The sequence below is a fragment of the Octopus sinensis genome, linkage group LG3 (assembly GCF_006345805.1).
Source record: "Octopus sinensis linkage group LG3, ASM634580v1, whole genome shotgun sequence".
Taxonomy (NCBI): Eukaryota; Metazoa; Mollusca; class Cephalopoda; order Octopoda; family Octopodidae; genus Octopus; species Octopus sinensis.
In genome coordinates this window covers 165,588,035-165,601,978 of record NC_042999.1, presented here as the reverse complement: position 1 = coordinate 165,601,978, position 13,944 = coordinate 165,588,035, and the positions used below count along the sequence as shown (strand labels likewise).

The 13,944-nt window shown below is 37.0% G+C and overlaps 2 protein-coding genes across 5 annotated transcripts in view; one reads left to right on the top strand and one right to left on the bottom strand.

The window, feature by feature from the left end:
• LOC115209623 (cilia- and flagella-associated protein 300-like) overlaps positions 1-13,944 on the bottom strand; it is a 281,205-nt gene that overhangs the window by 101,348 nt on the left and 165,913 nt on the right. The window lies entirely within an intron of this gene.
• LOC115209622 overlaps positions 1-13,944 on the top strand; it is an 88,968-nt gene that overhangs the window by 46,231 nt on the left and 28,793 nt on the right. The window lies entirely within an intron of this gene.

Sequence of the window (13,944 nt, the reverse complement as noted above, 5' to 3'; positions counted from 1 at the left end):
GCAAAGACAACCTTGATGTAGTTTGTACTCAGATTGTACAAAGGGACAAAATGCCAATAAGCGTCTTGCCCAGCCTGCTAACAAAGGGACAAAATGCCAATAAGCGTCTTGCCCAGCCTGCTAACAAAGGGACAAAATGCCAATAAGCGTCTTGCCCAGCCTGCTAACAAAGGACAAAATGCCAATAAGCGTCTTGCCCAGCCTGCTAACAAAGGGACAAAATGCCAATAAGCGTCTTGCCCAGCCTGCTAACAAAGGGACAAAATGCCAATAAGCGTCTTGCCCAGCCTGCTAACAAAGGGACAAAATGCCAATAAGCGTCTTGCCCAGCCTGCTAACAAAGGGACAAAATGCCAATAAGCGTCTTGCCCAGCCTGCTAACAAAGGGACAAAATGCCAATAAGCGTCTTGCCCAGCCTGCTAACAAAGGGACAAAATGCCAATAAGCGTCTTGCCCAGCCTGCTAACAAAGGGACAAAATGCCAATAAGCGTCTTGCCCAGCCTGCTAACAAAGGGACAAAATGCCAATAAGCGTCTTGCCCAGCCTGCTAACAAGGGACAAAATGCCAATAAGCGTCTTGCCCAGCCTGCTAACAAAGGGACAAAATGCCAATAAGCGTCTTGCCCAGCCTGCTAACAAAGGGACAAAATGCCATAAGCGTCTTGCCCACCTGCTAACAAAGGGACAAAATGCCAATAAGCGTCTTGCCCAGCCTGCTAACAAAGGGACAAAATGCCAATAAGCGTCTTGCCCAGCCTGCTAACAAAGGGACAAAATGCCAATAAGCGTCTTGCCCAGCCTGCTAACAAAGGACAAAATGCCAATAAGCGTCTTGCCCAGCCTGCTAACAAAGGGACAAAATGCCAATAAGCGTCTTGCCCAGCCTGCTACAAAGGGACAAAATGCCAATAAGCGTCTTGCCCAGCCTGCTAACAAAGGGACAAAATGCCAATAAGCGTCTTGCCCAGCCTGCTAACAAAGGGACAAAATGCCAATAAGCGTCTTGCCCAGCCTGCTAACAAGGGACAAAATGCCAATAAGCGTCTTGCCCAGCCTGCTAACAAAGGGACAAAATGCCAATAAGCGTCTTGCCCGCCTGCTAACAAGGGACAAAATGCCAATAAGCGTCTTGCCCAGCCTGCTAACAAAGGGACAAAATGCCAATAAGCGTCTTGCCCAGCCTGCTAACAAAGGGACAAAATGCCAATAAGCGTCTTGCCCAGCCTGCTAACAAAGGGACAAAATGCCAATAAGCGTCTTGCCCAGCCTGCTAACAAAGGGACAAAATCCAATAAGCGTCTTGCCCAGCCTGCTAACAAAGGGACAAAATGCCAATAAGCGTCTTGCCCACCTGCTAACAAAGGGACAAAATGCCAATAAGCGTCTTGCCCAGCCTGCTAACAAAGGGACAAAATGCCAATAAGCGTCTTGCCCAGCCTGCTAACAAAGGGACAAAATGCCAATAAGCGTCTTGCCCAGCCTGCTAACAAGGGACAAAATGCCAATAAGCGTCTTGCCCAGCCTGCTAACAAGGGACAAAATGCCAATAAGCGTCTTGCCCAGCCTGCTAACAAAGGGACAAAATGCCAATAAGCGTCTTGCCCAGCCTGCTAACAAAGGGACAAAATGCCAATAAGCGTCTTGCCCAGCCTGCTAACAAAGGGACAAAATGCCAATAAGCGTCTTGCCCAGCCTGCTAACAATTCTGCCAGCTTGCCACCTTAAATAGCAACTAAATTACTGATATTCAATAAACTCTTCTGGGTTAACCATTCCCACTGTGAGTGTAGGCATGACTGTGTGCTAAGAAGTTTCCTTCCAAACAATGTGGTTCAGGTTCAATCCAACTCTGTGCCAAGTGTCTTTTTATAGCTCTAGGGTGACCAAGCTTTCTGAGTGGATATGGGACAAAAACTGAAAGAAACCTGTCATATATATATATATATATATGCTTTCACCATGTGCAACCCGTAAACACCAGTCGTCTTTTTTCTCTTTCCCTGTTGCCCGCTCTGGGATCTTTCTTTCCTCTCTCTTCCTTCTTTATGTTTCCGACGAAGAGCTCCGCTCGAAACGTCATACCTCCCTGCTTCATCTCCTGAGCGCCTATTAATAATAATACTGTAATTGTTCCTGTTGTTGTGTTGTTTTTTTTGTTTCCCTTTGGATAAAATTATATATATATATAATATATATATATATATGTGTGTGTGTGTGTGTATAGATGTATATGTTGTACCTTATGGAGGAGATGACAAAGGACCAAGTTGTGCGATGCATTGGTGTACTCAAGAAGGCCCACTCACCACAACAGAATTAAGATCCTAAAACCAAGGTGCCACATAAAAAAAAAACATTGGTGTGGCTGCTGGTACCATATGAAAAGCATTGTTGATGGTGCCACGTAAAAGCATCCAGTACACTCGGTAAAGAAGATGGTGTTAGGGAGGGCATCTGTGGAAACTACATTTCATTTTCCTGGCTGATGAGCTGACAATCAGCAGAGAGAGACCAGATAGATAACTACAGACCTTGCAGAGCAATTGAGGTACAGAGACAACACAGTAGAAGCGATGGGTGAATGCACAGACAGACACAAAGTATGTCTTTGTACTGCCTTGTCCCATCAACATTCTTTTTCCTCCTTTTTACTTTGCACATTTTTCTGCGTACACAATTTTGCCAACTCAAAGTAGCTGGCTGCATTATGTAGGCGCATATTTGTTCATATTTCAAATCAAGCTTTCAGTATCCAACATGTGAATGCAGCTATGGCCAAAGAAATAATGCAAACTACATTCCTATTCTTTCTTCATTGTTTTTCATCAATACCGGTTCAACACGACAAACATCATCTACTACACCTGAAAACTTACATTGATTCCTCAACATACCATTCCACTACAAATCCAGCGGTAGAAACCATGCTTAAACAGACTATGGAATGTGGTGCAACACTTGGCTTTGCTGCCTCCTGTCACGCATCCAACCTGTACTAGCATGGAAAATGGATATTAAATGAAGATGATGATGATGTCTATATGTCTATTGTACATGTCTTTGTGTGTGCATGTTACTGTCTCTTTGATATGGTGTGATAGTTGAAAATGACTTTCACTGTAATGCTAGTGCTGTCCTACATTTCCAATATTCTGTGGTATTCTTGTCACAAGGAAATATTAGCTTATTTCTGTTGCATTGCAACAGAAAAGGCATTCAGCCATTGAAAATCCACCTCAGCAAATTCCATCAGACCTGTGCAAGCATGGAAAAGAGTACATTAAAACACTGATGTTGCTGATGATTGTTGTAGACACAGACCAAGTTGCTTAGACTCTTCATTTTACACTCATAGACATATAACTATATATAGTTCATGCAGTAAAAGAACATTTTTCTTTAAAGATTCTTAGAAAATACAAGCAAGTACTGTTGACCTTTGCAAGTTCTCTTAGACACATAATTGATATTCAACCTGAATACCTGCATTTGCATATCTGTAGCAAAGCATTGGTAGGATGATTACATCAATATTTGAGTGTAGAGTTTGAGATCAAAAGAATATCAGATCTCAACCATCTGTTCCTGTGAGGAAGCATGCAGGTATAGTGATGATCTGTATTGGTCTAAATAGCACAAGAGAGAATTATAAACATCATATCTATAAAAGGCATGATGTGTGTGTGTGTGTGATTGTAATTTATGCACATCCACAAATTAGCACGCATGTCGCTCAAAATTTAGGAGGACATTCGTCAACATCCAATCTGGGTTTTGTCAACTTATTTTTTCCCTGAGGCACCCGCGGATAGCGGTAAAATTCTATTTTCAGCCATAGCTTTTAGCCATAAAAAATATCAGCCATAGCTTTTTGATGGCATCTAACAAAAAAAAGATAAAGAAAAGTGGAAGAAGGAGGCAGAGAGTTTCACGGGAAAGACAAAGTGAGAGAGGGAGAGAGAGAGAGTAAATGATGACGTTCATAAAAAATAAAATGTAAAATGTTTTGTTTTTTCTTAAACACGAGATATAGTGTTCAAATTCAGGAAGTTTTTGAAAGACACTATATTTATAATCATAGTATATATACTTTCTCACACAACAATTATAATATATTTATTTTAAATCATTTATTTATTTTAAATCGTTCATCTTTCTCCCCACTCTTTCTCTTACACACATTACTTTGGGTGCGAAAGAGTTTTGTTTTTATTTTACGCCGAGTAAAAAAGTGTTTTGTTGAGAGTCGATATTACTTAGTTTGGTTTGAAATAAAGAACTTGATTAGCTTAATAATCGTAACTTAATCCTGGGCAAGGCCGGGTTATACTGCTAGTATTAAATATTTTTCTTCTGACATTATATTTAATATATTCAGAACTTCCCATATGTCAATGAGGTTTATAGAGTCATCTACATAAGGAAGTCGTTATTGTCTTGAAATACATGTCAGTATTTTCTTTAATAATGTTGACTCATATATTTACTCAACATAAAATATGATAAAAATATGTAATTAGTTGCTCTAAATATAAGTGGTCTGAAATTGATACAATTACTGGTTATTCTGGAAAAAATATTCTTCAGGGCTATAGCAACCATTTATATTTATTTCATGCTTGAAATCATGTAAAAATTTATAATGTGCATACTTAGAAGCGTTAAGCTTTAAGTAGAGAATAGCTTAACTAAATAATGTAATTTAAAAAATTCATGAAAAATGATGTTCTTAAGTTTAGCATTTTGTAAAAGTATGATTTAATTAACCTCTAACATAAAAATTACATTAGTTGCAAGTGTTTTGTATAACCAAATATAATCCCTTTATATAGTGTAACCGTGTTATGAAAAAGGATGGCTACTTTAATTAAAAAACAAAAAAACAAAAGGTAAATTAAAGGTGAATCACAGGCTACAATTTCTTAGAAAAAGTAGGTAATCAAACATCTGTGGAGAGTATGATGAAGTGATGTTCATGCCTCAGGTAATAATAAACTAAATGGAAATTTATGAAAATTAAAGTAATTCTAATAATTGTTACATTACAAAAACAAAATCAAGATTTTAATTTAAATATATTTTCAATACTTACTCATTTGAAATCGCAATAATGGTTTATTAACGTGATTCTAATTTGTCATTATTACTTATATAAAATGTCAAACAGACTAAATATGTGGCCAATCTGGCTAAAAAGTTTGTTTTGCAATATGAAGTCTTGGGTTTGATGTTGGTCAAAGGTCTTTCACCGTGGTTTTGGGTCACTCTAAGCCTTGTGAGTGAAATTGAATAGATGTAAACTGAGTTGACACCTCTTGGATAAACTGTACCAGTAATTCAAAGGTACAGTCTTGATACACACTGTGCCATACTGATTCTGCCAGAGAATTATGTTAAGGTTACATGTATTTGAGAAATATGTAACTATTTACATGTTAATACAGGGAACAGGTAACACAGATGACCAAATAATTGGATTATTCATCATTGAAACAAACAAACAAAAAAAATCCATTTACAATACTCACACACACATATACATGCACAGATACACACTTAACCAAATTTAGTTCATGAATATACAGACAGCACACATTTTAAGAAAATAGCAACTACTCAACTATGACTTTGCTATTTTGGAACAAGACTTACAAAAACTAGGATTACCTTTGACAGGAACCATATATTTTTTTTACAGAGGCAAGATTTCATCATAAAAGTTAAGTTTTCATTTCAGAGCAACGAAATACCGAAGTCCTAAGTCCTCAGCTTTATTTCCTTCTGTTCTGTAATTATAATGTTTTTTACTTCATTGAATTTATTTACTCAAACTATGTTTATCTAAACTCACTTGATACATCTATCCTTACATCCTCTCATCAGTCCCAATGCATCTTGATCCCCAAACCTTATACTAAATAATACCTAATCATTCTTTTCTAGCACTACTCATTTATTGAATAAACAGGCTGAATCCCATTCGAAGTCTCCTATTGACGCACAGCCACCCTTGATTTCTTCCCTAAAGACTTCCAAACTGAAGGGATCAAAATCGAAGTGGCCAAAGAAGGCGAAAGGACTGGCGGTCGTTTCCACTCATGATCGTATCTGTGTGGATTCTTCCTCATCTGCCATTTCGGTCCCGGAGGTTCCCCAACCTGAATTGAAGAGCGTAGACTCAAACCCACCTGAAGACCATTGTTCTCCCAAAAAGAAGAAACGTAGTCAAAACTCCAGTGGCGCAGATTTAGCTGCGAAACCTGCTCAAGATAAAATCTGTTTGGATTCTCCCTCATTTGTCCTTCCCATCAATGCCATTGCTCAACCAATTCTGAATGATCTTGATGTGAGTTCATCTGGGGAGTGGTGCTCCTCCAAAACGAAGAAGTGGCAGTGCAGTTCCATACCAGGCCGGAAAGTTATGACCACTAAACCCATTCCGATCGACCCCAAATGCCTACATAAGTCTGATGGCTACAAAACCGCCCTTTCTAAATTATCCGATGAAGAATCGAATGCTGCAGTTCACAGTAGAGAACAGAAAGACCATTTTGCCCACTCAAGATCAGCAATCATTTATGGTAAAGCTGAATCCACTGGTGATACAGGCATAAACCACCTAAAAGATGGCATAAATTTTGTTTCCGTTTTAGTTGGAGAATTGTTCTCTGTCAACAAAAATGTCAGTATCCATAAGGTCGCTTGGCTAGGAAGATTCCAAGTGAACTCAACCTCAGACACTAGACCACACCCAATAAGAGTAATCTTTTCTTCCGATCAGGAGGCTTCAACCTTTCTGAACAGAGCTCAGAAGCATGCCTGGGAGGACCCCAATATGGGTTTTCGCGAGGAATACTCACTGAGAGAGAGAATTCGCCGGAGAAACCTAATATCCGAACTGAAGATGAGAAAACAGATGGGAGAGAAGGGTTTACACATCCAAGATGGACAAATAATCAAGTCCTACCTCTGGTTGCATGCTGTAGTGCTGACAGGGAAAGTGAATCAAGGGCGAATCGAAGTAAAGTAGATACCCCCGACAACGATGCTATCTCTGATACCCCTTATTCTGCTTGTTCCCTCATTCCCGCCTCTCAAACTTCACAGCTCAGCATCGTCTATACCAACTAATGCTCCTTATTTCCAAAGTTCAGCGAATTATTTACACTGGCCATGTGTGATTCCCCAGATGTGATAGCTATCACTGAGACTTGGCTGACTCCAGCAGTAAAGGACTCGGAAATCCACCTACAGGGCTACACCCTCTTCAGATGTGACAGAGAAAAAAGGCGAGGTGGAGGTGTTGCTGTGTATGTTAAATCTGATCTCAAACCGTCCAGCGATATTCTACCCACTAATGCTCAACCTACAACAAAATTCGATGCCGTCTATTGCAAGCTGAGCCTATCCGGGTTTTGCCTACCCGTGTTAGCTGTCTACAGGCTGCCTCTTGCCGATCCCCAGGACGATGCTCATTTACTCGAAGCGATAAGATTCGTTTCAGCTTCTCATGACTGTTTGATATTAGGAGATTTCAACGCTCCCACGATCGACTGGCCCACATCAATTTGTACATCATCTTCCAGGCCCTTCTTGACATGGCTGAAGATTGTTTTCTATCGCAACATGTTGAATATCCGACAAGGCATCAGTCTGGGCAGCAGCCATCTATGCGGGATCTGGTATTCTCCCGCTATCCAAGATCAGTGTCAGGCTTATCTGTGTACGCCCCTCTTGCCAAGAGTGACCACATGGTCCTGAAGTTCGCCATGCACACAACTTTTTCTATGCCCACGACTACTGCGCTGCCACGTAGAGTCTTCTCTGCAATCAATCTTGAAATTCTAACCGAGGCTTCCGCGCTTCTGGACAGGCGATCCCTAATGACGATGTCCTCAGTTGACGAACTATGGTCGTCCCTCAAAGCATATGTAATCTGGTTGACTGAAAAAGCAGTTCCCGTTGGGCTTCCCAAGAAGAAGAAACACAAGCCCTGGGTGATGAAGAAGGTTAAACAAGAACTTCGACTCAGAGATATTGCTTGGGCTGAATTCAAAAATCTAGATTCGACTGCAGCTTTTGAGGTGTACAAAACTCAACGAGACCGAGCCGTGAAAATTGAAAAGGAAGAACGCTTCAGATATGAATACAGAATCGCGGCAAACGCCAGTTGCAATCCAAAAACCTTCTTTGCCCATGTCCAATGGAATTCGCATTTGAACAACCAAATTGCAATGTTGGTAGACTCAACAGGCATATCGATTGAGGACCCTTATCAGCAGAGTCAGTTATTTGCTGAGGCTTTTTCAACTATTTTCAAACAAGATGATGGTTGTGAACCCCCTCCATTTGATAGCTCGGTACCTCCAATGCCTAGATTGGTCATCACTCAGGATGAAGTCGAACGTGTTATTCAAGGCCTCAATGTCAACAAGGGTCATGGCCCTGACGGCATACACCCACAGCTTATCAAAGCGTTGGCTCCGGTCATCTGCGAACCTTTAACACTTCTATTCAATGTCATTGGCGATGGGTGTTATACCTGCAGACTGGAGAACAGCGTTAATCTGCCCAATTTTCAAGAAAGGGAGCCGTGAAGACCTGCTTAACTACTGACCGGTTTCCCTTACTTCAATAATCAGCAAGATGTTCAAAACCATTCTTAAGAAAAGTATGTTGCTCCACCTCCAAAACACAGCCTCTATCTCTGATTCCCAAGACAGCTTCGTGCCGAAGAGATCATGCTTGACCAACTTACTGGTAATGGAAGAATTGGTGACGCATATCCTGGATGATGGTGATGCTGTTGACATCGTTTTATTGGACTTTGCCAAAGCTTTTGACTCGGTAAACCACCGCCTATTACATGTCAAGCTTCAAGCATATAGTTTCCATCCAGATATTGTATGATGGGTTGGTGCCTTCCTCTCAGATCGCTCCTTCCAAGTCCAAGTCCATCATTTATATATCTAAGCACACACACACACACACACACACACACACACACACACACACACAGAATTATTAATGACAGGCAAAATAAGCTCTCTGTTAATACAAATATGTGGCTAACATAATTTTTAGATTAGTAAAGAACTTCATGTATGCTTATAGCAGGGTCCAAGGTTATAGTACATCACTATTCTATATTGTAAATCCATGGTTGTATTCCCAGTCAGACTGGTCTTTTACACAAAGTGATATACAAGACAAAATATAAGTAGTGGTCATTACATATTCTTTTATTGTAGTAAATTTGACTTACAGCCGTTTCTGATAGTCATTGTTGGTTCCTTCATTGATTGGTTTACTCAACTGGCCTATTGATTGGTTGAGAAAAGTTGAATGACCTTAAAGAACTAATACTATCTTCGCCAGAGTTAAAGTATTCTGACTGATGAAGGTAGCATTAGTTCAACTTTTCTCAACTAATCATTGGACCAATTTAGTAAGCTGATCAAGGAACAAATGAACAACAACTCTGACAAAGAGTTGTAAATCATATTAACAACAATAAAGTGATGTATATTGACCATTGTTTATACCTTGTCTCAAATGTTGCCAGATAAGACTGGAGCCTGGTGCAGCCTTCTGGCTTCCCAGATCCCCGGTCGAACCGTCCAACCCAACCTAGCATGGAGAACGGACGTTAAACGATGATGATGATGATGATGATGATGATGTGTGTGTGTGTATATGTGTGTGTGTATATACAGGAGTAAACATACAAATGTGAAACAAGGTGGAAAAAAGAGTACTCAAATAACAGTGGTAGAGTAATATGCTTTATTTAAAGCAGCAGAAAATTCAACAAAACCTGTTACTCTGAGTTTCCCGTTGCCGTTCATCGGGCAGTTTTTGCAACGGGAAACTCAGAGTAACAGGTTTTGTTGAATTTTCTGCTGCTTTAAATAAAGTATATATGTATATATATATATATACACACACATAAATACATTCATATATATATATATACAGACACACATACATACATTCATATATATATAATATACACACACACATACATACATACATATGTATATACACACATATATATATATATACATATACATATATATATATATATATATATTTACACAGAATTTGAGGAAGCAATATCCACGTAAGGGATTGTTAGAAACAATCCTGATGCCAACTGGGTTTAACCAAATATATTGATAGGAAGATCATCAATATATGAGTATAAACAGTCTCATAAAATTTAAAAAGTCAATAAAAGAAAATGGAGAAGAAAAATTAAAAAGATGCTTGTTTTATTTAGTTGTATTACCATTGGAAAAGCAATGCGAATTAAAAGATGCAAAAATATACCTATATGAGTATAAAAGGAACCACCTCAACCAACAAAATACCCCCAAGTATCCAAAACTAGATATTCTACATATTTGTTTCGATATAACAATATTTAAGAATCATCAATAATTTTAAAAGATGCAATAATCTGTATATTGTTAGATCTCTTCAGGAAAAATAAGTATATTTTAGTCTTGAGCCATGAAATTACTTATTTGACTCATTTGAGGATAATGTTAGATATTTTCAAATGTAAACAAACTTACTTTAAAAGATGCGTAGTTCATGTGCTTAGAAATTTATCATTTAAAATTTAGCCAATACTGAAAGCCAAAGCGCTACTCAAACATCAAATCCATATACATATAATATATATATATATATATATATATGTATATGGATTTGATGTTTGAGTATCGCTTTGGCTTTCAGTATTGGCTAAATTTTAAATGATAAATTCTAAGCACATGAACTACGCATCTTTTAAAGTAAGTTTGTTTACATTTGAAAATATCTAACATTATCCTCAAATGAGTCAAATAAGTAATTTCATGGCTCAAGACTAAAATATACTTATTTTTCCTGAAGAGATCTAACAATATACAGATTATTGCATCTTTTAAAATTATTGATGATTCTTAAATATTGTTATATCGAAACAAATATATGTAGAATATCTAGTTTTGGATACTTTGGGGGTATTTTGTTGGTTGAGGTGGTTCCTTTTATACTCATATAGGTATATTTTTGCATCTTTTAATTCGCATTGCTTTTCCAATGGTAATACAACTAAATAAAACAAGCATCTTTTTAATTTTTCTTCTCCATTTTCTTTTATTGACTTTTTAAATTTTATGAGACTGTTTATACTCATATATTGATGATCTTCCTATCAATATATTTGGTTAAACCCAGTTGGCATCAGGATTGTTTCTAACAATCCCTTACGTGGATATTGCTTCCTCAAATTCTGTGTAAATATATATATATATATATATATGTATATGTATATATATATATATGTGTGTATATACATATGTATGTATGTGTGTGTGTATATATATATATATATATATGAATGTATGTATGTGTGTCTGTATATATATATATATGAATGTATTTATGTGTGTGTATATATATATATATACATATATACTTTATTTAAAGCAGCAGAAAATTCAACAAAACCTGTTACTCTGAGTTTCCCGTTACTATATATATAGTAACAAACTAAGGAAAGGAATTCCTTCAAAGGGGTTTGTAAAACATCCAATTCATGAGTATGTGCAGAATTCGAAGTGTTGGTTTACTGACTATCTTCAAAAGGGCCACACTATCAATGGAGACCACTATGTCAACTTGATGAGGCTGTTATGAAAGGCTATCAAGACCAAATGCCCAGAAAAACTTACAAAAGGGGTCTTGTTTAATCAAGATAATTCTTTAGTCCACAAGTTTTTACCTTTAATCATTGCTGTGCATGACTGTTGATCACCCTCCCTATTCTCCTTATTTCTCTCCATCTGACTATCATCTGTTCCCCATCATGAAAAAAAGAACTTGGCTGGGAACCAGTATAGCAGTGGTAATGATGTTATATCTACTGTTTTTCAACCAATATGATGAAAGCTTTTTCACCAGTGGGACACATGCACTGCAACAATGATGGAAGAAGTATGTGGATTGCAAGGAGGGGGGACCCTGTTGAAAAATAAAACTTATTTGGTCACATCACATGAGAATATCTTGATTAGCCAATGAACTTTTTATCTGATCCTTGTATATGTATGTATGTATGTATGTATGTATGTATGTATGTATGTATGTATGTATGTATGTATGTTTGTATGTATGTATGTATGTATGTATGTATGTATGTATTGTATTGTATTGTATTGTATATGTATATATATATATATATATATATTGTTTGTAAAAGAACATAAATCTGAAAGAAGAAGCACACTCTAAGATGTAGAGTAGTATATATTAAAAATAGGGCAGGCCAGTTTATGGGATTAACTTTCCTGTCCATAAAGGGTTTAGCTTTATGACATATCGTCAGATTCCCAAATCCTGTTGGCCCAAGACCTCTTAAAAAAATGCTTTTTTAAGAGGTCTTGGGCCATACACACACACACACATACACACACACTTATATAGTAGAATAGGAAATAGAAAGTCCTTGGTACAACATAATATATTTGAAAAAATTAATAGAAATGGCTTTTCTAATAATTTTTCCACTTTAATAATTAGATGTTTATAAGTTATTAAGTGTTCACACACACACACACACGTACACACACACACACACACACACACACACACACACCACACACACACACACACACACAGACACAGACACACACATTTTCTTTGATATATCAGTGAGTTGGCAGAGTGAGAAACAAAATAGCAACTGTGGAATATTTTCAGTTTTGGAAAACAATTTCTAAGAAATGATGTGTGGGTGCAGAATTATAACTTCTCCCTGAAGTTTACTTTGACTGGGTATCTCAAAGAGATTTATTTGAATTATATTCAAAATGGATAGTTTCTATGATTATACTTGAATTTCATGCAATAACGGAATAGATGAAAAAGGGTGGATCTAAAGAAAAATGATGGAAGATCTTCACAGGAGGTAATAAAATGGTACCCCAAGTAGCTCATCCTCAAATTTGTTAGATAAGATATTTCAGAAATCTAGATTTACTTCAAAAATATCATAGATGCTATTTAAATTAGACCTCTCAGTGAGAGCCTTCAAGTGGTTTCAAAAAGCCATTTATTAACTTTAATTTGAAATACCTGGAGAAATTAAGAAAACTGTTTTCTGCTTTTTTTTAATGTTTTTTTTAATAATGAAATTAGAGAATAACATGTAACAACTAATAAATTTGTAGGATAACGAGGAAACTAGAAGAAAAGAACAAAAAATTTAATAAAAGAAAGCAAAAGAGATGAAAAGTTTGGCATGCGGTTTTAGTTTTACGAAGATAAGGTATCTGGTTTTTTGTTGTTTTTTTTCTAGGAAGGTTAGAATGTTGTTATGATATTTGGTTAAAAGAAGATAAAAGTTCATTCTTATATGTTTAATTTAGATCTTGTTTACATGATTTCAGTGACTTTATATAAAAAAAAAAATAGAAAATGACTGGATTATAATGAAAGCTAGCAGAGCGCTTGTCAAAATAGATTATTTAAATATGGAATATATAATGGAAACATAAATTTTAGATAAAATTTAGAGATATAGATAGCATTCCTTGCCACACAATGGTAAAAAAGTACCAGCATTAAAAATATTACTCTATCTTTCTCAATTATCTCTCATTATACATTTTTACTTTCTTTCTCTGATTACAACTCTTTCTCACTCATCAATCACAAAATACGTTCTGAATTTCTCTTTTCTCCTTTCTCCTTACTCTATCTTCCTCACTCATATCCCTCTCAAAATATGTTCTCATCTTCTCTATTTCTTCCTAGCATCTCTCCTGGTTATTCTCTTTCTCTCTCTCTCTTTCACTGTAACTTCTCTTATCTAAACACTTCCTTATTCTCATGTTCATTCCTGTCTTCCCAATGGCTTTTCCTGCGTTCTCTCTTTCCTTTTCCCTTA